The 23,362-nt window shown below is 40.8% G+C and overlaps 1 long non-coding RNA gene across 1 annotated transcript; it reads left to right on the top strand.

Annotated features, from left to right (window-relative positions):
* Positions 1-3: 3 nt before the first annotated feature.
* On the top strand, positions 4-23,045 carry LOC308568020. The gene is made up of 3 exons (XR_014000428.1): positions 4-155; positions 12,873-12,917; positions 19,540-23,045. It is a non-coding gene; the product is annotated as an uncharacterized lncRNA (long non-coding RNA).
* Positions 23,046-23,362: the final 317 nt, after the last annotated feature.

Genomic DNA, 23,362 nt, shown 5'->3' with positions numbered 1-23,362 from the left:
GGCGGGCGCGCGCACCGGCGGCTCCCCGGCCGGCCGCGCGAGGGGGCGGGGAGGCGCTGTGGAAAAGTAAAGTGACAGCGGAGTCCCGCGAGCCCGCGGCGGCGGCGGCGGGCGAGGGGCGTCCCGCGTGAAAGGAACGGCCGGGACTGGGAAAGGTGAGGGAAACCGAGGCTGCGGGCGGCCTGAGGGAGGGGACGCGGGGACCTTGACGGGCACGCGCATTAAAGGGAAATGCTGGCTGGGGGTGGGAGTCGCCCTCCGACCGCGCCGAGGGCGGCGCTGACCCCGCGCGCTGCAGCCCCGGCGTCCCACTCGCCTCGGAGCCTTCGCAGGGCGGCTGCAGGGTCTCACCCTGTTGACACACTAAACACAACTCGGACCCGTGGTGCCCACATGCGCCCACGATGGGAAAACTTCGCATCGGCCTGGAAAGTTGGCCCAGGCTGAGCCAGCCCCTTCCCCCTCACGCTGCAACACGGAGGTCCTCCGGCCGTTTGAGTCGGGCCCGGCCCGGAGAGTACAGCGGGGGCCGGGAGCCCCGGGCCATGTAGCCCCAGGGTGGGGGAGGGGCGGAGCAGCGCCGTCCGGGCGAATGGAAAGCGGCCTTCACGCCCCGTCGGAGGGTCTGGGAACGGTAGCAGCTCTGCGGGTGACCCGAGGGAACGTTACGTTTCCCTATCATTGCCTCCCCCTCTTATAACCATTTTTTAAAAACAACAAAAAACCGCCTGCACTGCAAACTCAACTCGCACAGAAGTTCCCTCACCCCAGCCCCTTACCTACTGGACTGCTGCCGCCCCTCCCCCATACGGAAGGCGCCGCGGCTGCGGGTGCGAGGAGGGGGCTGCCCACACCCCTCCCCCCGCAGAGCCCCCCCAACGCGGGCCGCCTCGAGAAATCAGGGCCGCAGCACCCCAGGGCCAGGAGCGAGTCGTGATCCATGCATACCGTCTGGAACTGAAAACCCTTTCACCAGGTGCCTTCTTCAGGAATTGCCTGTTAGCTTATAATAGTACTGAAAATTGCCAAAAGCAGGTATTGGCGTCTGACCTCCCTGAATCAACGTTGAGCAAAAAGTAGGTGCGTCCTTGTGTGTCACTTCTGTGTGTGGCCCGAGGATATGGACAGGCCCCATTACCCTTAAATTCTAAAATATGTATGGGAGGATGAGAGATGAGCATATCCCGGGTTCATGGACACTTACATAGCCCCCCATACCTCTCACGGGGTACAAGGTATTAGTAGGAAAATACGACCTAAGGCGCACCAGGTTCGCTTTTTAGTATTTCAGATGTGACCGTAATAGAGGATTTCATAGACTGCCTAAAATGTGTGCATAGTTTATTTTACCCCATGAAACCTCTGTGTGTTAATATTTTCACTTGACTGAATGTGTTTCAGTGTGTTTTGCAACTCTTTGGTAAGAATAAATGACAGAATCCCCATTTCCCCGGTCTCCATGCTTTTCTCCGCATAAACTGCGCCTCTGTGTACTCTTAGGTATATACCCTGTTGGTTTTTGTTCGTTCGCAATGAATATTTTATAAGGGAGTACTCTTCTGTTACAGAAAGTATCAAAGTTGTTTTTTAGTCCTGGTCACTGGCCCGCTGGGGACCAGGGGGTGCGACGATGTCAACCTCCAGCTTTAGGAAGGGATTGGAAGGGGCTTCACGGCTTCAGCGCTGAAACTGGTTGCTACCGTACTTCCTTTCTCTGTAGATGTTTTAACTGCTAAATGCCATGCACCGAGTTTAAGAAGAGCGCAGTACAAATCAGAGTTACCCTTGCCATTGGTTCAAGGAATATGGATTGAGTAACAGACGCTGTCTAGGTGGTTGAGGTATGGCTTTGAACAAAAGAGGAAGAATCCCTGTCCTCTCAGAGCTTCCCTGTCCTTGACCCTTCTCTCTGTTTTACACGTGACATCATCAAATTCTGTTGTCTCCGCCTTCAGAAACATATGCCGAAAGTATCCACTTCCTCCCACCTCTCTCCCCACAGTTCATACCCTGGTCTAAACCACCGTCGTCTCTCAATAACTTCCTACCTGATTTTATTTCTTCCCCTATCCACTCCCCACCCACACCATACACACAAACCCCATCCCCACGCAGGACAGTCTGAGTGACCCTGTAAAACACAGGTCTGTCCTCAGGACCTCCAGTGTCTTCCCGTCCTAGGGCAACGGCCGAAGTTCTGACAGTGGCTATGTGGCCCTGCATGATCTGCCCACCACCCCCAACCAGGGATCCTGGGACCTCGCCTCCCTCGGGCCGCATTAGCCTCCTCGCTGTTACGGAACACACCAAGCATTTCTCAGCCTCAGGTCTTCCGACGTACAATCTTCGGTCTCCAGAACATTCTTCCCTCCCAGCCTTCCCGCAGCACTTCCTGTCGCCCTCCTCTCTGCTTTATTTTTCTTCGTGATCATCATCATAAATCTGACACACTGTATTTCTTACTTATTTGTTTATTTTAGTTGTCCTTTCTCCCCCATGTCTCTCACTTTCCTTCCTCCACGTATAAGCATCCTTAGGCAGTTTCTCATCCTTGTTGAGAACAAGGATTTTTTTGATTTTTTTTTGGCTAGGGTTCATTGCTATAGTATATAGTTAATAAATACTGGTTGAGTGAATGACATTGACCTCTTTCAGTTGATGCCTTAAAAGACATTGTACTCCTTTTTTCAATAGTAATAATTAGCATTGACTGTGTTTTTGATTTGTACCAGGCTAACTTCTAGGACTTTACATGTGCTAACTCAGAAACACCAATAAGGTTGATTTCATTCCGTCAACCCTGCTGTAGAGATGAGAACACCAAAGTGCAGAGATTAAGTCGCTTGCCCACAAGCACATAGCTAGTGAATAGCAGAGCTGGGATTTGAAAACGGCAGTTTGGCTCTGGAGTCTGTGAACTTCAGGACACATTAGCATGAGCCAGTGTTAACATACATAGATTTTACTTGATTTTTCTCAGTTTCCTTTCCCCTGAGACTCAAACTTAGTCTCCAAAACAAACAACTCACCTTCCTCGTATTTCCTGCTCTGGTCCATCAATCCATCATCATGAACTCACTCTCTCCTTCCCCACACTTCTTACTTCTGAGCTTTAATTTAAAACCTACGCTTTTCCCCCTAAAATTGGCAAATGGGAATTTTTTTTATGTGGGGCCCTTCTCATAACTTTTGTTATTGCTAACTTCGTGAATAGGTAGAGTCCCAATCAGTTAAGTTTGACTGGAAGAGCTATAGAAAAGACTTCTCTGGGGGTAACTGGGCTGGATTTCAGCAAAACACATCATACTGTTAGAGCTGCTGCTTGTTTAGGCAGTTTCTATTCTTGTTAGACACCCAATGATCAGGGATTATTAAATATTTGGATTGTACCCCCTGAAGGAAATATCACATTAGGTTAAGTTTACCAAAGATTAGTTCCCTGAGAGAAAAGAATGAAAGACAATAATCATTTGCTTACAGCCTGGCTTGAAAAGGGCTATAGGCACCCTGAGGTTACTCTGAATGTCATGGAAACTTAAGAAGGAAACACCCATGTGGGAAAATTGAAGCTCAATCCAAACCAAGATCCTAGAATCCCATTACCTACCAAGGAGGAGGCAGGCACCAGGTGCTTAACAAATGTTTGCTGCATAAATGAATAAACGAATTCCTAACAGGGAATGAAAGAGTGCTGAGGACAAATACCCTGCCAATTGCAACACTTGGTCAGGGACTGCTACCTAGGCTTCTATGCACAATTGCATATGTTGCACACTGCAAAATATCAGGGCATACCATTCTCATAAATTAAGATGCAAACACGGAATTGACTGCCCCTCTTCCCCCTCGCCTCTGCCCAAGTATGGTAGTCGATGGTAGTCAGTCTCTGGGTTGGTCCCAATGATCCTTGCCCCCTGGTACTCATATCCTTGTGTAGTCCTCTCACACATCATACGAGGGTTTGTATAATGCCGAAAAGTGATAGTAGGACAGTTCCAAGATTAGTTTATAAAAGACACTAGGGCTGCCTGGCCGGTGTGGCTCAGTGATTGAACAGTGACCTATAGAACCAGAAGGTCACCAGTTCAATTCCAGGTCAGGGATATGCCTGGGTTTTGGGCTCCATCCCCAGTAAGGGACATGCAGGAGGCAGCCTATCAATGACTCTCTCTCATCATTGATGTTTCTATCTCTCCCTCTCCCTTCCTCTCTCTGAAATCAATAAAAACATAAAGATATAAAAAAAGACACTAGAGCTTCCATCTTGGTTGTGTTCTCTCCCTCCCTTTCTCACACACACACACACACACACACACACACACACACACACACACACACAGCACTTACTCTGGGGAAAGCTAGCGGCCATAATGTGAGCAGCCATATGGAGAGTCCTATGTGGATAGGAACTGAGGTCTGCCACTAACAACCACATGAGCGAGCTTGGAAACAGATCATTATTCCACCTTAGCCAGGCCTTCTGATGATACAACCCTGCTCAGCTTCTTCAGTGCAACCCTGAGCCAGAAACACCCAGCTAAGCCATTGTTAAACCTAGAGATAATAAATGTTTGTTATTTCCAGCCACAGAGTTTGAAGGGTAATTTGTTATGCAGCAGTAGATAATTAATACACATGCATCAAGAATGTTACTGCTGTGGTAGTTTCTGTGGAGCAAAGAGTCTTACTCCTGAAATGGGCTATTGGATCCAACCTTCCAGAAATACAGAGGGGCATAAGTAGGTGCTGAGATATGGGTAAAGGATCTGAAGAGAAAGATAGGCTAGGAATGGAAAAAAAGAAACGTGGTTCAGAGGGGCCATCTTTAGACCCCATAGGAGTAAGAAAGGAAGCATCTGCTCTGAAAAAAGACTATCGGAACAAAGAAAAGAATAGTGACTTGTAAGAGTCAGATATTTGTTAAGCTATGAGATTGTACATAAGGTTTTCTTTGTTATAGTTATTATATTGTTATTAGTATAATAAATAAGAATACCTTAAATGTAGGGAAATAAGTAAAAACAGAAGGAGGGAAAGTCTTGCGCTAATTTGCACCTTTCTTAGGCAGCACAGAGATGCTTTGGAACCGGGGGATCTGGATTCAAGATCCTGGCTCTACTTCTTCTTTGCTGTGATCATGGACAAATCCCTTAATTTCTTACTGACTCACATTCCTCATCTACAAACAGGGTTTATTTTAATAGCTAAAACTTATATAGTGTAAGAGAGAAAATTAAATGAGTTCATATATGTAAACAACTTAAATAGAACTTGCAACAAAACAAGTACCATAGAAATGTGAGCTGTTACCTTCCCAGTGCTTTGGTAGATGGGAGGTGATGTCACCTTCAGGTCTGGGAGTTATTCTCTCACTTCAATTTGCCACTTTTTTCCCCCCAAATAATCTCCTGTTAAGTTATAGAAGGATGTCTATACTGTTTAAAAGCCTGTGTCAACTACTTTGCTGTGAGCTACTCAAGGGTAGAGACCATGCTTATTTATCTCTGTGTCTACACTTTAGAATAAAGGGGTAGTCGTCTTAGTAGCCCCTTCTATACTTGGAAATTCACAAATTATTAATAACAGCTTTACCGAGATATAACATAATTCACCAATTTAAAATGTATAATTCAGTGGTTTTAGTATATTCACATATTCATGGGAAGGCACACTTTCTGTGAATAGAGAAAATAAAGACTCTTCTACTCCCTTGGCTTGTCTATTCTATTTTTCTATTGACCAGGGCTTACTGTGAGGACCCTAAAGGTAACAATTCGTTTGGGCTCTCAGGGATTAATATGCAAACCACGGCCCAGTGAAAGGTAGCATCATCAGAGAACCCAAGTGCCAAGCCCCCAGTTAGTAATTTATCTTACTGGCCTGGCCCTACTCAGGTTATGTCCTAGAACACTGTATGCCACCTGTATTCATTGTGTCTTCCAGGAAGCAGACATAGATGGAGTTAGAAGTGCAAGAGATTTATCTCTTTATCTATCAAAGAGAAAGGGGAAGGAGAGCAAGAGTAGGCAGGGAAATCAGTCAGGCTACAGTGCAGGTTTGACACTTGTGTAAGGAGAGAGGAAGGAAGGAGAATCGGGTAGGCAGAGCCTCAGACTATAGTGCAGCTCTGAGGAAGTCTCATCTAGCCTAACAAAAATCTCCAGTACAAAGACTACCCATAAAGGCATCTCAGATTGAGCAGAAATGTCCAGATCCTAGTGTCTCCATTATGCTTAGCTATTTGTTGAGACTGACTAAGAAGAGCATGTCCTTGACTCAGAAGCTAAGATGGGTCCTGAAGGCACTTACAGCTATTAGCTAACCAAACTTGCATCTGATAGACTATAGTTCTTTCTTGAAGAGTAGTCCAAGCCACACTTCTCCAAAGCTGCTTACTCCCTTGACCCTCTGTGATCAGAACTCCACATTCATGAACGTAGTTTGACACTAGACTTCTGAGTATGTATGTTCCTTGGACTTGCTAACTTGAATGACCTCCTTCACTCATACTGTTGTTCACCACCCCCGCTTTAACCCAGGTTATAAGCTTTGTGCTTTTGATTATGGCTGATATCCTGCCCCTAATTCTTCGGTGTGCTTAATAGTTAATAAGTTCAGTCCCATCTTGTGCTCAACTTTCATTAGACTGGCCTCAGAATCAAAACAAATGCCTGAGTTCTTCTTCAGAGGTTTAGAGTGAGCAGAGTATTAGCTTTCTTATTAATGCCTATGATTTCTCTCTCTTTTAAAGGTAGGAGAAAGAGGCCTACTGAAGTCGGCTCTGAAGAATTTATGAGAGTTCAAACATTTGCCTCCTTTCCCCGACTAAGCTGCTTTTTAACTCAAGACTCATAGAATATCAATAGATATACATGGTGGATGTGTAAATATTTTTATGTAGTGTATATACAATTTATTCCTCATTTGACTCTCAAAACTTATAGGTAGCACTAAATGAGTAATAAAAATTGTTTTGCAAATACTGTTAACAAACTGCTAGATTTTTTCCTCTGATATATAGACTAGATTTTCATCATTGGAGTATGATCAATCAATCACATTGTTACTGCTAAATTACATGAGTATTTCTTTCAGTCACATTATTTTGTAGTGTAAAGCATCATACAGAATTTTTTTAAATCCACTTAAGGAATTGAAATTAAGCTATAACACCACTTAGTCATTTTTCCTTCCCCTTCCATGTTATCTATATTTTCCTCATTTTTTCTTTCACCCCTCAGTCACAGAATCATATAGGGGGCAGGTGGAAGAAAGTGAAGAAGGCAGGGCCACAATTGAGTCTAACCTGTCTCAGCCTAGGATTCAGAATGTGGGGTACGTTTGAGGGTGGTAGAGCAAGCTCTCAGGGAGTTGCAGGGATATTTGAATGAGGAGCAGTGAGTGTCTGGAGAAGAACTGATCCTAAGGAAAAAAAGAGATTGGGAGGTTTGGAAGATTTCTTTAGGACAATGAGCACATCACTCTGGATAAAGGCACTTTTGAGCAGACAGAATCTGTTGGTTCCTGATTATTCCAACTCAACCCCTGTAGACTTTCAGTTAAGTCCAAGGGGAAGAAAATTCATGACTAAGAATTAACAGCTATTTGCCCATAAAGTCTGTCCTACATTATGGGGTCCTGGCTTAACAAAGCACAACGTAACAAAAAAGAGGGAAGGCAGGTGTTGCTGTGATGAGCTGACAGGACAGTAGAAGTGGGACCAGCCGCACAATGGCTTGGCACAGTGGTGCAGCTGTTGCCTAGGGAGGCATTGGCACAGAGCTGTGTTGGGGCCATCAGTGGTAGACAGCAAATTACTCCTGGGATTTCATAGGCTTTGGAGTCTTCAGGAAATGTCAACACTGACAGAATCCAAAAGTAGAAAGAATAGGCTGGATTCTAAGCACATGTAGGAGTACACCTGGTGAATCCCAGAGGTGATGGTATGGGGGACTCAAAGGAGTTCAAAGCTCGTAGAAGTAATGGAAAGGACTTTGCAGGATATCCCTCCCAACCACTTTCTGATTTAGAATTATTTCAAAATAATTTGCTTGAATGTCTCCAGTGATGAGATCTCCTACCTCCTCTGATAGCTGACTCCATCTTTGGACAGTTTTGATTTCCTTCATTCTTAAATTGCTTTCAGTTCCTTTCTCATTATACTTTGGGGGTGCAGAACAATGCTAACAAGATAGCTCTACTGCAAGATAGCTCTTTCATTACTTAAAAAAGGCTAACATGCATCAAGAGTCGCCTCCTCCCTAAAATAAACATCCCCATTTCTTCATTTGTCCCTCATGTGACACAAGTTTTAGTCCCTCACCATTAAGGTCACTCTCTTCCACACAGTCTCTAGAGGAATTTGTCTATGTTGCTGTTAAAATTTGGTGTCAGTTGCTGAACACAATATTCCAGGAGGAGTCAGCTTAGCTGAGAGCAGAGGCAGCTATTTGTCACCTGCTATCTCCATCCCAGGAATTTCTGATTCCAAATTCCTAAATGTAATTTGAATGCCCATGCTGCATGGGATATTGCTTTTCAGCTAAACATTAGATTAGGGTCAGAAGAATTTTTTAAAATTTCTTTTTTAGGAGACTCACAGCCCAGGAAACAATCTTGGCGAGTCAATTCAGACTTTCTAAATCTTTACCTCTCAAATTAGCATGCACCCACCACTCCTCAGGCCTATGGAAAATAAGGTTGTCAGCATTAAAGAATAGTCATAAATTTTACCTATTTTAGAAACTCTTGGTCAGTTCTCTTAGAAATGTGGTTAAGGGGGGGAAACAAAGGTAGTGATGGCAGGTTCAGAATTATGTACTTTTATTTCAAGAATATGGAGGCTATAGAAGAAGAACTTAGATGAGTTTTTTTATTTGTTTTTGAAATTATATCTTGCTTCCATCTGGGTAGTAAAAACTACTGTGTTACCTGGACAGTCCGACTGTAGGCTATAAGACCAGCTCTCATGATAGCTCATTCACATGGCTGGCAAGTTGGTATTAGCTGTTGGTGACAGACTCAGTGGGAGTCCTGAGGAGGGACCTGAGTTCCTCATGACCAGGACTCTCCATGGGCTTCAGAGTATGGTGGCTGGTTTCCAAGATTGAGCATCGCAAGAAAACCAGACAAAAATCACATAGTCTTTTATAATCTAACCTCATAAGTCACATTATGTCACATCTTCACATTGTATTCATGGAAGCCATCATAAATCCATGCAGATTCACTGCTTGATATGGAGTGGAAAGTTTCTAGAAGGTTTTATGAGACTAGATATTGCTACAGCCATCTTCAGAAAATACAATCTGCCACAGATGCATCATTTCCTTTATCTTGAATCCCCTTTCTCTTTTTCTTCTCTATGGAGTCCTATTCATCCCTCAATGCTATGCTCAGACATTACTCACCTCTGCTGTGTCACCTATGTGTCTCATATATTCATCTATAATCCTCTTTATACAATGTCTTGTAATTATTTATTTATGTCTAACTTGCACATTAAACTGAACTCTTCAAAGACAGCACTGCAAATACTGTTGGCTCATGGAAAGCCATCACCAAAGTGCTCAGTTCTAGGTGATGAAGGCTTAGAAGTTCTAAAGCAACCTTTCACTCCCATAGATGTCACTCTCATTCCTTAGGTGAGTTCTGCCCTTAGAGCCAGCTCAGTGGGGCACCTGCTCTGGGCCACTGCTTTAGAGCTTTGCTACTCAGGTGTGGCCCACAGACCAGCTGGAGGGTATCACCTGGAAGCTTGTTAGAAATGCAGACCATTGGGCCTAACCTCCTCAGACCTACTAAAGCTACACTGTAACAAGATCCCCAGTGATTTGTTTATTAAAGTCCTGGAAAGCATTACTTTAGAGGACACCTTTGGCTCCCTTCTGAGGAGTCTGTGTGGCCAAGGGAATGTGACTATCTGGAGCCCATGCCTCTGCTTCTAGACCATGCTTCTGGTAAAAAGAAGTAAAATTCCCTGCCCAAATGGCTCTGAGAGTTTTTTTAGCAACTGCTTCGACCTCTGTCCTGGGTCTGTCCTCCTGAAAGTGCAACTGTGTTTCTAGTGTGCACACCCCTAAGCTGAAGGGGTAGCCAAGGGAGAGCTATTTGTAATGAGGCTAAGGGAGGGAAGGTTGGAAGTTAGACCTAGGGGCAGGGACACACACACACACACATGCACCACTGTGAGGCCTCCCCTGGTGTAAGACACAGCCAGGGGGTGGGAAGAGAAGAGAGCAGGCTGTGGCTGGGACTTGCATTTGTACCCTTGTCCCTGAGCTCCACAACAGTTAGGGGGAAAGCTAACAGGGATACTCATTTTTCAGTCTCTCTGGAGGGATTTTTATGAAGATTACATTGAATTTATACATCAATATAAGGAAAATAGACATCTTGACAATATTTAGTCTTCCAATCCATGAACATGAGTTGTCTTTCCATTAATTTAGGTCAATTTCTCTCAACAATGTGTTATAGTTTTCAGCGTATAAGTTGTACATCTCTTTTGTTAAATTTATTCCTAAGTATTTTATTCTTTGCTATAATTGTGAAGGAAATGTTTTCTTAATTTAAATTTCTCATTGTTCATTGCTAGAATATAGAGATACAATTAATTTTTGTATATCGATCTTGTAATCTTGGTAAAGTTTTTTATTAGTTCCGGTAAAAGTTTTGTGGATTCCTTTGGATTTTCACATAAGACCATGCCATCTGCGAATAGAGAAAGTTTTACTCGTCCCCCCCCTCCTTCAATCTGGATGCCCTTCATTTAAAAAGAAAATTTTTGTGTTGCACTAGCTATAGAAACTCTAGTGCAAGGTTGAATAAAATTGGGGAAAGCAGACATCCTTACCTTATTGCTGATCTTAGAAGAAAAGCACTCAGTCTTTTAGAATGAAGTATGAGGTTAACTGTGGGTTTTTTATAGATGCCCTTTATCAGATTGAGGAAGTTCTATTCTTAGTTTGAGAGTTTTTATTATGAATGAATGTTGGGGTTTTTTCAAATGCATTTTATGTCTATTGAGATGATCTATTGAGATAGTTTTTCTTTTATTCTACTAATCTAATACTTTCTTTTTCTTTCTTTTTTTCATTTAATATGTGCTTTCAGGAATTTTTAGGGCTTCCTGAAGTTCAAAGCCCAAGTTTTTAAAGTTTCACTTCCTCTGTTTATCTTGGAGGCAACTAATTTTCTGCTCTAAAATAAAATAATCTGATTGTCAAATGTTATTCCCAGCCTCCTGCTGGGATGAGCCTATTTTCTCTTTCCTCTCTTGAGCTTTAAGTTGCCTCAGGACTTTGTTGAAATATTTTTTAAAAATTTAGACTTCCAAGGAACAAATAGGTATAAATTGAACTATAGAAAATTTAAACCCAGTCAGGTAAAACCTGCCTTCAAACTTCCTCCTTCTCTATCATTGTTTTGGCAAATGACCTGAAAGCAAGAAGAAAATAAGTCTCCAAATATTGCTTATCTAGAAGACAGTTGAAGAAATAGAATTGAGGACTGGAGGAAAGAGATGATGCTGTATAGATAAGGATTCTGGAAAGAATGTGGTTTGGTGAGCATTGTAATGAAAAGAACTCAGATTCTTTATCCTGATAACAGCAAACATTTACTGAGTGCTCACTCTGTCTTTGGATGTTCAAAGTGTTTTAAATTATCTCATTTAAATATTACAGTAGCCTTATGGGGTAAGAATTGCCCCATTTTACAGCAGGGGAAACTGAGGCAAAGATTGATTTGGGCACCATTTAGTAAATGGTGGAGCCAGTATGGGAACCCAGGCTGAGTAACTCCAGTATGTGTGCCTAATCACTGTGTTATGCCAAAGCAAAGCAGGAGCAATATTAATACTGGGTTCTAGTACTTGGCAGCTTATATGGGGTAAAGTTCCATCTCCCATATACAAAAAAAAGACTCCACCCTTAACCACTATGTCTGATGCCAAACGTCAGAATCAATCCTTTGAGTTCAGTACCGAAAGTATTGTGTGTGTACTAAGACAAATAACCTATTTGAAATGGGTAAAAGAGTTTAACAGGTACATCAGAAATGATATGCCTAGAAATAAAAACACATAAAAAGATGCTCATTATCACTAGTCATCAGAGAAATGCAAATGAAAATCATGAGGTACCACTACATACCTATTCAAGTGGCTAAAATTGAAAAGGTTGACAATACTAAATGTATACGAGGATGTGGAACAACTGGAACTCTTATATATTGCTGGTGGGAATGTAAAATGACACGACCACTTTAGACAACTATTTGGCAGTTTCTCATAAAGTTAAATATAAACTTATCACATGATAGAGTAATTCTGATCCAAGGTATTTACCCATGAAAATGTAGGTCCAAGAAAGAGTTGACACAATGGTGATAACAGCTTTGTTCACAAAAGTGTAAATAGTCCAAATGTCCATCTACAGGAGAATGAATAAACAAACTGTGCTTTATCCATACATGAAACAATATGAATGAAACTCAAAAGCATTATGTTCAGAGAAGAAAAGGCAGACAAAAAAATGATTCCATTTACATGAAACTCTATAGCAGGCAAAATTCATCTATAGTGACCAAAAGCAGATTAGTGGTTGCCTGAGGCTGGGAGGTCAGGTGTGGGATGAGATTAACTACAAAAAGGCGGGAGGAAAATTCTGGGGTGATGAATAATGTTATATACCTTGACAGTGAAGATATTTGCACAGGTATATATCATCAAAACCCTTTGCACTTAAGATGGATGAATTTTACTGTGTGATTATTATACTTCTAAAAAGTTGATTTAAAAACTATATGCACAATGGGAATACAAAACAGAAAATGTTCTTGGTCATTAATTCATTGTTTTCTTCACCTAGAAGGTGAACAGAAGAGACTTTATGGGAAGAAGAGAAAAGCAAAAGGTATGGTTTTGAGATGCATTGTTCCAGAAGGAAGTTTGGGTGACCTGCTCTTTTCTGGACATTCTTTGGGTGACATGATGGCTGGAGGGAGAGAAACAAATGAGAGAGGGGGAGGTGGGAATGGAGGGAGGCTAAGACGGATTGCGTGCTGTACATTTGCCCCTGATGGTAGCTGGTTGAGAGCCATTCATTCTATTGTTACATTTCTACTGTAATTATTTTGTCTTTAGTTTTTCAATTTGTCGAACTTCACTCTCCTAAAGGGAGCGAAAAAGAGAATGTCAGGAGAAATAGAAAGGTGGAGGAATTGGGCTGGGGTTGGAAGCATTCAGACAATGACTGCTTAATTATGTTGTAAATAATTTACTGCTGAGAAAAAAACGAAGGGGAAAGCCTTAATGGAGTAGGGAGAAGGGGGCTGGGCAGTTCTGGAGGCCAGGGAAGCTGGTGCATCACCTCGACTTAACAATGTATTTTTCTTTTTTTACAGGTGTCAAATAGCTCTAGGAAAGTCTGTACTTTAGCTTATTAAATTTAACATTTAAATCTTATATAACAAACTGTAACATGATTTTCCAACTTAAATGCGCACAAGACTCTTGTGGCAAAAATGCAGATATCTAGGCCCCCTCCCTAAGACTCTGCTCCAGTGGGTTTAGGATCTACATTTTTATCCTATATGGTTTGGATACACTCTCTTTATGGACTTGGAGAAATACTGACCTAGAAGGTTATAGATGAGATGAGAAAGCATAATTTTGATGACCTTATTTACTCCAGAGAAAGGAAAGAAAAAGTGACCAAAAGAAATATTAGATTAAGAAAAGCATCAGTTTGTTTCAATGAGGTGCATGTGCATGTGTGTGTGTGTGAGTGTGTGTGTGTGTGTGTGTGTGTGTGTGTGTGTGTGTGTGTGTAATAAGAGAGCTAAGTAAGATATTAGGTAGGAGGTTTGGGGCCTTCTGATGTAGGGAACATATGCCTCGCTACTTATCACACAGACCCAGACCTGGTTTTATGGATTCTTCTCTTTCCTAGAATATGCCTCAAATCCTTTTTTCCCAAAGCCCATCAAATTGGTAGCAAATGTGAAACATTTGTTGGTCTGTCCACCTAATCCATCATAGTACAATACAAAAAGATACGAAGAGACTGGGGTGGATAAAGGAAATCAATACCCGTTTCCTGTTCTTTACCTTGAGATCCTTTGTCTGGTTTCAGTATGTCTTCAACAGAAAAAGAAACATAGCTAGAATTCCCAATCAAAATCAGATAAAACACAGGCGATAAGACTTTGTGCCTCTCCTTTCTGCAGATAAGAAATTTGAGTTATAACAGGGCCAGATTGTCTGAGCTCATTGCAGTTTTTTAGGGATTAGAGGTTTGTGTGTGTGTGTGTTTCACAGTAATTTAATCATATTTAGAATCAAAGCAAGTATTCCAACAATACAATGTCAAGCAAATTGAGCAAAAAAATGAATTCTCCACAAATTACAATTTACAAATTACAGATTACAACATTCCAATTTAGATTGTAATCTTTCACTTAAAATCCCAGAATTCTATTAAACTGTTCACACCTGACCAAATATAAATCTATTTATATTTTTCACACTTTATTTGACAACATAAACAAAAAACTAGTTCATTAGTAGTTTCCAATCTGGTAGCCTCACAAAATGGTCTTCCCAAAATGTTTTACACACTACCTTTAAATGATCTATGATTTTTTTATAATTCAGTTTTTAAAAATGTACCTAGATCTCTCATCTAGACACTTAGAAAATTGCATGCTTATACATAGATACTACATTTTTTCAAGTAAATTAACATAAGGATAAAGTAAAATAATCAACAGAGTGTTTGATTTTCAGTATGGCTTCAAAGTTGCTACCATCAAACCTAAGCCATTTCTTTAAAGTGGTCATACAGTGAACGAGAATAAGCCCCTTTCCTTAGCCTTTGTATAGAAATGCATTTAGTATTGTTCTTGTAGACAGGATCAATAAAGTTATAGGAGACTCTAAGAAAAAGATGGAGAAAAAAAGCCTATTTACAGCAGATCTAATAAAGCTTGTGTGTCTGCCTAATAGCCCCCTTTTCCCACCTGCACATGGCACCAGCAGTTCTTTGTGGTTAATGTTGATTTCCTTTCACTTTGTTTATCATTATAAAGCAAGGGTTGTGCCCTTAAATTGCCCCCATAAAAGAGGGAGTTGCCTAATACCCAAGTCCTTACAGTGTTTCTCTTATTATAGTCTCTCCCCGCCCCCTCCTCCCCCCCCCCCCCCCCCCCCCGCTCTATGTTTGAATTTTGAACAACCAAGAATTATTTGGGAATGAGGTATTAGCCTCAAATGACGCTCAACATGAGTCTTAGATGCTGATAGAAGTCACCCAATGAAATAGGTTAAACGTTTTTAAAGGAGACAAAGAAACTTAACACTGCTATAATTATTATTAGTGGGAGCATGACCTCATAAATACTTGTATTCGATATCATTGTTGAAAGCTCTTTAACATCACTTTGAAAAGCAATTCAGAAAGCAATTGGGTGGAGGAGATTATTACAGGATGAACTAAGAAGAAACTTGCCTAATATTATGCAAATAGGCATATCTGATTTAGGATAAATTCTTTAATAGCATCATGCATGGATTTCAAAAGTGCTCTGTTTCAAAAATCTACTTGAGAAGAAGATGATGTAATCTGAAAAACTGATGGATGAATCCAAGGTTAGTTCTAGTCATGGAAAGGATGCTGTATTTTGTTAATCTATTGGGATGGCCCTGATCTAAAACTTACTGCTTATCCTTGGGAGAAGTGTAAATATGTGTGTTCTTTTGTTAGCATTTACTAATAGGAAAATGAGTTGTCATGCTAAAAAAAAAAAAAAAAGTGATTACCATTTTGATTATCTCCGATTTTCACCTGGGGCTTAAACAGTTGGGCTCAACTCCCACCTGAGTGATAACATGAGGGTTTGTTAAGGACTGATGAGCCCTCACTTTGGGTTGTGAGTTCTACACCCAAAACCTCTCCAATCCCTTTAATACACAAGGGCTTCCTGTGTGCTTTCATTCCCAGAAAAGCCATCCTCTGTGTCTTTGTTGAAGCGCTGTCCCAAGTGGCTGAAATTCAGTTTGCCTACACTTGGGGAGTTGCGAGTGCCAGGCAATTTAATACCTCCCGGAGGCAGTCTCTACTCAATGCTCGGTGGGTGTGGGGGTATAAAATATGTCAGCTTTCTTGTCCCCTGATGGAGATAACTCTGAGGAAGTGCCTCTACTGTAGAATTGAGTCAAAGTGACTGGCTGTATGACTTCGCTTGATGCCCTTTCTGGTCTCCTTCCTTTCCTGCTGTTTCTCTATTGGCTTGTTCTGGGAACATTTCCTAAGAAATCACTTTAACATGAAGCCTCATCTCAGGGTCTTTTTGCAGGGAATCCCCTTCCTAAGACAGGTAGTTCACTGTTGACCCTTGTGATTGCCTTGCCTGGATCATGGAGGTCAGCCACACACCTGAATAAAATGGGTACTACCCCTGGAGCAGGAAATAAGATGTTTTCCTCTTTATAGAGGATCCTGCCCAGATCTCTCCTTCAGGACCTAGCCACTCACTTCCCAAGCTGCTGGGAGTCCTAGCAGCTCACTTCCTTCTCTGTGATAGCCGTTCTGGACTGGCTGTTCAAAGTGGGAGTTCAAAGGCCAGGCCCCCTTGTCTCCATGTCGGGTACCTTCAAAGAGCTACCCCAATTCCAGAGCTCCCATAGTATCAGCTAAGGATGCTGTTGCAATTCTTTGTAAACCTGTTCCTTCCTCTACCCAATCCTGCTTTTCTTACTCTCCACAGATGTTCTAACGGACATTCTTCCATAAAACTCTTGTGAGTAAATCGGTGTCTTAGAGCCTGTTTCCTGGGGAAACTGACCTTATATATTTTTCAACACAGAGAGCGAAGGGAGGGAGACCTGAATTCAGGTTTAGAGATGTCTGCAGTCTCAGAGGAGTGTCTTGATTCTCTCATTTGCACATAAAACAACCAAAATATGTAGCTAAATTTTATTTTCCAAGATCAGTAGGGAGTTGTTTTAATTTTTGTTATTTATTTTACTAGTACATTAAAATACTTTTATTTATTTGTTTTATTTTCTTCTAACAGAAACAAGTACTAACTAAATACTCTTCAGGATGATGGACCACATTAACCTTCTCTCTACCAAGTACACTTTTTCTTTATTTGTGCTCTCACCAATATTAAAACAGCAGTAATCTGGCAGTCAGTACTCAGAAGTACATCCAGAGAAACACTGTGTGCTTTTAGGATAAGCTTCTGTAAGTTGGAAGAAAGTTTCCATCATGTACTAATGATAACATTTCCCTTGGGAGCAGATGCCCAAGAGAATAGCAGTTTCATGGGAGAACTTTCATTAACTGCCCAGACAAGTTCTTGTTGACTACAATTAATGACAAAAGATATGCATGGGTTGGAACACTGTGCTTACACACACACACACACACACATACACACACACACACTCTGAATCCTCTCTTCCCTTCACCATCTCCTGTCAGGCTCTGTCAACCAATAAGCAAATAGGACTAAATAAAAAATGTTCATTAAGTTATCTATTGTGCCTAGCTGTGCTGTGGCTTCAGAAAATGAACAGGATTATGCCTGGTGTTTTGCCAGGTATGACATAGTATTAATAAAGAGAAAGACATAATCTCTGCGGTGAAGCTTTAGAAGAAAATAAATTCTGAAGAAAGTATTCTTAATAACATTGAAGATTTAGCTCTACGATATTTTATAGATATTTATTAAATACATTTTATTAGTACTGTTGAGATGGGAGAGTAGTAAAAGGGAAAATGTGTGTGAGTTCAGACTGGCTGGCCAGAAGGAGAGTAAGATTGCTAAAGAGGACATAGCTACTGTTGATTGATTTTCCCAGTTTAATTGGTTTTCTGACCTATTGTGACAATTCTTCTCTCTTGAGTTTATGTAGAAGAAGATAATAGTGTTCCACCACTGTCCAATAGAACTTTCCTGTATCTACCACGTCCAATATGATAGTAACTAGCCACATGTGCCTACTGAGCACTTGAAATAAGACTAGTGCAACTAAAGAATGAAATACTAATTTTAACAAATTTAAATTTAAATAGCTAAATGTGGCCAGTGGCTACTGCATTGGACAGTGCAGCCTACAATTATGTAACAGGGTGAAAATTTATTTCTTAACATTTACCATCAGAATTCCTTTTAGGTGTGAAAATGTGTTATGTTGGGATTGACTTGTGTTAACGCCCATTTGGGATATGTATTTCACTTTCTATGTCAGAGCTTATTTAATTCTCAGTTTAACTCAATACAGTTAACTCAATAGTTACCAGTATTATTCCCATTTTAAAGGAAACAAATCTGAAGCACAAAGGGATTAAGTAACTTGTCAAAAATCACATGGTAAGTAGAAGTCCAAAGACATGACTCAGCAGGTGCTAAGTCACCATGGTAGAAGAACAAACCGCTTGGCACAAATTAAAGGAAGTTCTGAACAGATGATGAGAAGCGTGAGAAAGATGGAGAGACTCTGGGAATCTCTGGGGTCAAAAGCCTCAGAGGCTACAGGCCAGAGCGTAGAGCTGTGCTTTAATTTAAGTATGATAACCACAAGTAACACGTGGCTGTTTAAATTTAAATATAATTAGAATTAAATAAATAAAAATTCAGTTTTTCAGTTACACTGGCCACAAATTAAAGTGCTTAAAAGCAACACATGGCTGGTAATGACTGTATTAGTGCAGAAGTAGGACATTTCCATCCTCATAGTTAAGTCCCATTGGACAGCACTGAGTCAAAGGATAGTTCAAGGATGGCTGTATCTGCTGACCATGGGAGGCAGTTTTCACTGATATGAACCTTTCTGTCATCCTTCTCTCAAATTGTCAACAAAGCCCATTAATTTCACGAATGCTCTGTCGGGGTAAGTGTAAGTTGAAGAAAGGGCTGCATTTCTTACCTAGGTCAATATGACACGGTATATTGGATGTCCTTCAAAAGGAAGAGGCTGAGGTGATCACCAAACGTTGCAAAAAGCATTGTTGGGTTAGAAGGAGGGTTTGAACTTTCATAAACTATGGACTTAGGGGCATGGCGGTGTTTTGAACCAATGTTTACTAAGGTTTGTGGATACAGTGACCCTCCTCCTCCCAGGTGACAGGATTCATATGATCGCCTTTATAATGTAAAAACTGTTCTTGATCTCAGAATCTTTAAACCATTAGTCGATTTTTTTTTAAAGCTACAATTTGTGGTCAGTTTTTATCTATTCATCCTGTTACTGAGTTTAATTCACCACACAGGTGACATTCCTGGCTCTAAAAAAATAACAGTGGTTAGCAATCTAACTGCAAGACACTGTTTTAAGCATTTTATGTTTTAAATTTATTTAATTATCATATTAACTCAATGAGATAGTTAGTTATTCCATTTTAGAGGTAATGAATCTAAGGCACAGGAGATTAGGTAACTTGCCATGAGTCGCGTAGTAAGTGAGAGGCAGAATTTGAATGAATTTGTCCCTAGATGCCAATAAATGTCTTTCTTTTGTTTCAATAGGCAGATAACCAGAGTGCCCTGTGGCTTGTTGGCTTGGCCCTGAATCTCTCCCTTTCGTATCGCCTTCACTGATACTTCATGACAAGAAGAGCCAGCTCTGCAGGTGAATATAAGACATTAATCCATGTGCCTGTGCTCCCTGGGAGTGTGGAATGGGAGAACTGAAAAGCACCAGGGACATCCTGATCTCTGAAGATACCAACCTCTACCCTTTGGGTGGAAAATAAAATGATCTCTGACCCATTGTGCAGCTCTCTGAAGAAACTGGCTGCCAAGCTATCGAGAGCGCCTGGATGTTCTCTGAACGTTGGGTTAGCACTATTTCACCATCCATGTCAGAGAGGGGAGACAGAGAGTAGTATGTAAGCAATCTGTAATTAATTGTATGTTATAAACTTGCAGAATGGTAGTGCTGGGATGGACTTTAGCAGTCATCTGGTCTAGACATTCTCAATGGCTGGGCTGTAGATCATGTTTCAGAATCATTCAGGAAGATTTTTAATCATGCAGAGGCCAGGTCCTACCCCTGGAGATGCTGACTTAATAGGTCTCTGGTAGGGTCAGAGCATTTGTACGCTAAGGAGATGCCCACTAAAAGAAATTCATGCCCTGGCCGGGGGCTCAGTTCTCAGTTGGTTGGAGCGTCGTTCTGGACACCAAAAGGTTGAGAATCAGTAAGAACATATCCTCGGGAGTGGATTTAAAAAAATTAAGTACTAATCATTTGTGTCTGGTTATTGTTATACATGCCATTTCTTATGTGTGTATTTTTGAAATTTTTCAGCAGTTTGAATAATGTTAGAAGGAATATCAGAATTAGAATATCATCACTCTGTAACCCCTAATGAGTCAACGGATGTAGGCAATGGTTGTCAATAGCAATAGATCTAGACAATGAATAATACATAAGAATATTGATGCGATGTGAAATACTATGGATGAGTGAATACTTTAAGCTGTTGTCCCAAAAAAAGATGCCCAGGTGATTTCAATGACTGGTCCAAGTTGAGAACATTAATCTTCCTTCTCTTCATTATTCATATGAGAAAGAGTTAAGTCATGGAACAGATACCAAAATAAAGCACCCACTCAGAGACCCAAACATCTTTTATCATGTGAGGTCTTTCCCCCCTCTTAGACTGTACTGAAGTGTTTAAAGAAAAAACAACCAGCATATGAATCCTAGCAAGATATGCTTTGCCTCAATTTCCTCTGTCTCAATTTTGGTAGTTCCTATAGACCATTTTGGTCAATAAAATATTGTATCTTGCTGTATCATTACCTGCCAAGTGGAGAGAAAAAATAAGGTAGTTAATGTAATTACTGTCCCTACAGTAATAGTCCATATATTATCTGTCTAATCTTCTAAAGAACTGGGTGGTACAGAGGGTGGCAGATGTAATATTCCAAAGACCAGCGTTTTAGAAAGGTGACTTTATTACCGATCTAGGTAGTGGAGGAAGTTGAGAAGTGGGAGGGGAATGGTAGGAAAAACACTTTAAGGAATCTAGGGCTCTCAGAACCTTAAGGGAGGTAATGCTGAAGCAATTGAAAGGCTTGGAGCTGAAATACTTGGTTCAAACCGTGGGTTTTCTCTTACTACAAGTAGACTTTGGAAAAGCCACTTAAGCTTCCTGAGCCTCAGTTTCCTCTGATGTAGCAGGCTACATTCACAGATTGTTGTGAAGATTAAATAGAGTGACATAAATGAAAGATTATTTGTAAACTCTACAACACTAGGTAAATGTAAGGGATCATTACCTAGGCTCATTCACTCTGCCAATGAACTAGGTCTGTCTTTGACAGTGGCCAAATCCAGGAATGTGGAAAGAAGCATTTAGATTTCTTGCAGATGGGTGGTTCTCCCTGAATCTAGATTGTAGCATCATTTCTATCTCTGGCTAGAGAATCCATGATGTCTTTTTAGACCAAATAACTTACTTTCTATTTATTCTCTTGTCTCTAGGTAGCATACAAGGAAAGGGAGCTGGAAGGGGTGTCATGGAGAGGAAGCATAGGGTAAAAGGAAAGCAGGAGCCCAGGCTGCCACACACTATTTTAAGAAGCAATATTTCTCTATAATTTGGCAGAGAGAGGGTGAAACAAACAAAAATATAATGTGTGATAGAAAGCAGAACTGAGAAAGTAGGAGTGGGGATGCAGAGAAGGTAGGCATCCTTCCAAATAGACCTGGGTTGGGGTGCTCTGTAGCATGACATCCCAAAAGCACTGGAGTTTCTTGGTTTTGTGCATGTCTCTGCTGTCCTACCAGCCTATTTACTCCTCTGGGTTCCACACAGTACCTAACAAAGTGCTATGCACATAGCAAGAACTCAGTGAATATTCGTGGAATGAATAGTTCTTCCATTAAAGCTGAAAATTGAGAGTTGGCTACACATATTTCTTTCCTTCTGTAAAAGGATTTGATAGCTCAGAGGAGGGCTGAGCCATTAAAGCAACATTGAGAATTCAGGCCAGGTTTGAAGTGATTAATTATCACCCTGTTTTCTCTGGCTTGGCCAGACACCAGAACTACTTTTAAATGTTCTGTGCAGCTAGCATCCAGCTAGAAGCTACTGACAGACTGAGGAACAGCCGAGAAAACCACTATCGTTGTCTAAAAATTTTGTCGAGACGTATCTTTGATCCTCTGTTAGCAGCCAAATTCTTGCTCTTGTGTACAGTTTAATTGCTACTCAAAGCAGAGTATTTTTAAAAGGTGCATCCTTTCTGCTTTGCCTGCTTCTAAATACATGAGTGAAAGATTTTGCTACTTAAAAAAAAATAAAGCAAGAGGTTTCTCCAGAATGTCATTGCAGCACTGAGATCCTCTGATGTCTTAGATATTAAATAATACTATAGATATTAAATAATATAGCAACTAAATAAATATATAATATGTAAAACACTGAGCAAGTCATGGGGATGCAATGTACAGTATGTTGACTATAGTTAGTAATACTGTGTTGCACATTTGAAAGTTGCTATATGAGTAGATCTTAAAAATTTTCATCACAAGAAAAAAAATCATGTAACTATGTATGGTAAAAGATGTTAACTAGACTTATTGTGGTGTTTATGTTGCACATGCAAATATCAAATCATTATGTTGTATACCTGAAACTAATATAATGTTACATGACAATTATACCTAAAAAAACACACAAATAAACACCACCACCTGACCAGAATAGCGTTAGTTTCTGAGTTTTCAGGCAGGTGATCCAGTAATGGTTGTTTCTGAGAAATTTCTTGCTTAGGATTTGTCTTAAGTCAGGTTGGTTAGAAGCAGAGCCTGGAATGGGGATACTTGTTTGAATGATTTACTGAGGGCGTGTTCCCAGAAGAATGGGAGTGCAGAAGCAGAATAGGGTAAGGAAAGGAGCTAAGCAAGGATGTGGTCTGAGCTGGAGACTGGTTTCAGCCTGATCCCTGGAACACCAACAGCACACACTACAGGGCTCCTTTTAAATGGTAATAGGAGGTTAAAAGCTCAGTAACTTTTGCAGTCCTTTTAGAACAATCCTGTGAAGGAGAAAGGAGTTCTGGAAACTCAGCTAATATAGCATTTCCTGCCTCTGAAAGAATTTCTGTTCCTCATGCATTTCCTTTGGTTAAAATAATCAAGAAGTAATATTTTTAACCTCTTATACTTTAGATTTTTTTAAAACAAATTTATAAATATGGAAGAATTGACTACACTAAAGAATATTGCTTAAATTACTATTCTGGAAAGACATTGTAGAAACTAATAACATTTGTGATGCATAGATAGACATGGCAACTTGTTTGCATATTCAGTTTTTTAGTTCATAATAAAAGA

Source organism: Miniopterus schreibersii (genome assembly GCF_964146895.1).
Source record: "Miniopterus schreibersii genome assembly, chromosome: 15".
Lineage (NCBI taxonomy): Eukaryota > Metazoa > Chordata > Mammalia > Chiroptera > Miniopteridae > Miniopterus > Miniopterus schreibersii.
This window is presented reverse-complemented; position numbering and strand designations above follow the sequence as displayed.